Genomic DNA, 3723 nt, shown 5'->3' on the forward strand with positions numbered 1-3723 from the left:
CTGCATGCTACTGGGCTGCTGCAGGCATCAGGTCTTTCTGTAGTGGGGTGCCCGAATCTGAACACAGAACTGCAGATGTGGCCTCAGCAGTGCTGAATAGAGGGGAATAATCACTTCCCTTGACCTACTGGCAACACACCATCAGTGCAGCTCAGTGTGCCATTAGCCTTCTTGGTAACAATGGCACACTGTTGGCTCATATTCAGGTTATTGTCCACCATAACCCCCAGGTCCTTTTCTGCTGAGCTGCTGCCCAGCCAGTTAGCCCCCAGCCTGAACTGGTGCATGGGGTTGTTTCATCTTAAGTGCAGGACTTTGCACTTGTTCTTGTTGAACCTCATGAGATTTCTTTTGGCCCAATGCCCCAGTTTGTCTAGGTCACTCTGAATCCTAGCTCTACCCTTCAGTGTATCTACTACTTCCTGCAACTTGGTGTCATCTGCAGGCTTGTTGAGGGTGCTCTCTATGCCATATTCCAGGTTGTTGAGGAAGATACTGAACAAAACCAGCCCCAGCACCAACCCCTGGGGCACTGCAGTTGATATCGGCTGCCCACTAGACATTAAGCCATGGATTACTAGTCTCTGAGCCCAATGCTGTAGCCAGTTTTCTGTCCACCTTACAATCCATTTATCCAGCTCATACTTCCTTAGCTTGCCTGGGAGAATGTTGTGGGAGACAATATCAAAAGCCTTGCTAAAATCAAGATACACCACATCCACTGGTCTCCCCACATCCACAAAGCCAGTCACCATAGAAGGCAATCAGGTTGGTCAGGCCTGACTTGCCCCTCGTGAATCCATGCTGACTATTCCTAATCATCTTTTTATCCTCCAAGTGCTTAGAAATGGATTCCTTGAGGATCAGCTCCATGACTTTTCCAGGGACTGAGGTGAGGCTGACTGGTCTGTAGTTCTCTGGATCCTTCTTTTTCCCTTTCTTAAATATGGGCACTATGTTTGCCCTTTTCCAATTATCTAGGACCTCTTCTGATTGCCAGGAGCTTTCAAAGATGATGCCCAGTGGCTCTGCAATCACATCAGCCAACTCCTTCACCACCCCTGGGTGCATCTCATCTGTCCCTATGGATTTGTACACACCCAGCTGTTCTAAGCAGTCCCTAACCTGTTCTTTCACCACTGAGGGCTGCTTACCTCCTCCCTAAACTGTGCTGCTCAGTGCAGTAGTCTGGGAGCTGACCTTACATGTGAAAATGGAAGCAAAGAAACCACTGAGCACTTCAGCCTTTTCTGCATCCTCTGTCATTAGGTTGTATACCCCATTCAGAAAGGGACCCACACTTTCCTTGATCCTCCTCTGGATACCAACATACTTGTAGAAACCCTTCTAGTTATCCTTCACATCCCTTGCTAGCTACAACTCCAATTGTGCTTTGGCCTTCCTGACTTCATCCCTGCACGCATGAGAAATGCTATTATACTCTTCCCTAGTAATTTGCTCGCGTTTCCCCTTCTGACAAGCTTCCTTATAAGATTCCTTCCTTCCTTTATAATTTAGTTTGCTGAAGAGAGTCTTGGTGTTGTAACATATGGACTCTGATTAAAAAAAACAAAGAAACTGGATCTAGCCATGTTAATAATCTCAAATTTTGATATGATTAAAATAGTCTGAACATTTTTACAAAGTTCTAGAAATGTTGGCTTGGGCCAGACCAGAAGTTCCATAGCAACTACCTCCCTTAATCGGACAAAACCATGAAGAATTGAAATTAAGTATTTTTTTTAACTTTTGGAAATATAAACATTTTTGTCAAGTACAAACTTTTCCTGCATGTTATGATAGTTGCCTTTAAGCAAACTACTTCACTGAAAAAGTCCCTATCTTTATACACTAGATTTTAAAAAATCGCTTTATATTTAAGCCAAGTATTCAGACTGCCATACTATTGTGGAGCCAATACATCTGCTGATACTTACTTTGCCTCATGAAACACAAACCAAGTTACTAAAAATTCCATCTAAAAAAGAATGTGGTGACAATATACTATAGAAAATAGAAGATGGTTGTTATGTATTGTATACACTTGCCTTAGAAAAAGATATTTGGACATGCTATAATATAATAAGACTCTCCATCACGGCCCAGCACTTCACCCTCCTTAAATGACCTAATTATAATGAACATTTAATGTACTATGAAGTACAACCCTTTTTGTGAAAAGTAAAATGATTCAACCCACCCCTCCCCGCACCTGCCTCCACCCTCCAGCATGAAAAGAGTAAGATGCTCATCCTTTACAAATGAGCTCACATGCTGATTTATTCTGTACTTAGTAACATAGCAATTTAGTCTCAGCCAACCTGCCAGTTATTGATGATGATTACAATGTCATTCTTGCCCAAAAGAAAAAGCAGTTGAAAGTACAGTTCTTCTGTGGAATTTTTGCTTTATCCTCAAGCAAAAAGCAGGAAGTTCTACCTAAAATCCAAACTACCTTTAGCTTATGAAAGCAAGTCTGATTTTCTTTGTAGTTTGGAATGTTTCAGATGACTAATACTATCATTAATGCAAAGTATGCCTGTTACTCAGACAATTTAACCTATTAGTAAAATTAGAAGTATTTCTGTTTCATATTTTGTTATCACACAGGTCTTCATTATTAGCAAGAATTAATCACTCATGGGAGGCCTTTAACTTAAAAAAAATTAAAATGATTATATCATTATGCAGTGTTTTACAATTAAAACTAAATTTTACAACTAAAATATATGTCCTTTTCCATGGGCATTTATGGCATATCTGGTGCTTACACCATATGGTTACAGCATGGTTGTCAAAAACATCCCACAGGGCAGATCCAGCCCACAGACTTGGGTCATCCAGCCTGCAGACTTTTGCAGCAATGGAAAACCTTGCAGCAGTGTTAGTTCTAACAACCTGCAGGTTCCTGCAAATTAGAACACACATTGTAGTGGGAGATTATTTCAATAGTGACACCAGGAAACTTAGTGAGCTTGCAGAATTTTGCAGTTCTAAACACACACTGTGCCTCATGGATGCAAGCATCAGCATCAAGTACAGTCAAGTGCCTCGGAGGGACCCACAGCACTAGAGTCCCAGCAGTGCTGTGTATTGTTCTCATGGCAGTAGCCAAGTGCCTGCAGTTCCTGTGATGTTTTTGTGGTTCCAGCATTGTTACTCTTATCCAGGCAATTGGCTGCAGCTACAGGAAGAAGCCATGGTGCTCCTGGGGCTCCAGCACTGTAGCACTCACTTTGGCACTTGGCTACTGATGGGAGGAAGCTACAGTGCTGCTGGGGCTCCAACATTGTAGCCCTCACCAACTTAGCTGCCAAGCACCCAGGGTGAGAACAACAACACTGTGGGCATGGCAGCTTGCTGCTGCAGCATCAGCCAAATGCCCAGACAGGAGCTACAATGCTGGAGCCCCAGCAGCATCATGGCTTCTTCCTGTGGCTACAGTCAAGCACCTGGGATGCTGGGCATCTCCCTGCTGGGTACTGGACTGGCCAGAACAATGTCAAATGCACTGGATTCAGCATGGGTGGGAGGTCAAGTGTCTGGGTACCTGGGTCCAATTCAGCCCACGGAGCCAACCCCTCCCATACATCTGGACCACGGACCAGTACTGCACCACTCATCTAGCCAAACAGGTTCCATAGAATCCTATAGAAAATTAGGGTGGGAAGGGACCTCATGGGGTCATCTAGTCCAACCCCCTGCTCAAAGCAGGACCATACC

Source organism: Gavialis gangeticus, unplaced genomic scaffold (genome assembly GCF_001723915.1).
Source record: "Gavialis gangeticus isolate Ggan-Ray unplaced genomic scaffold, GavGan_comp1, whole genome shotgun sequence".
Classification (NCBI taxonomy): Eukaryota; Metazoa; Chordata; order Crocodylia; family Gavialidae; genus Gavialis; species Gavialis gangeticus.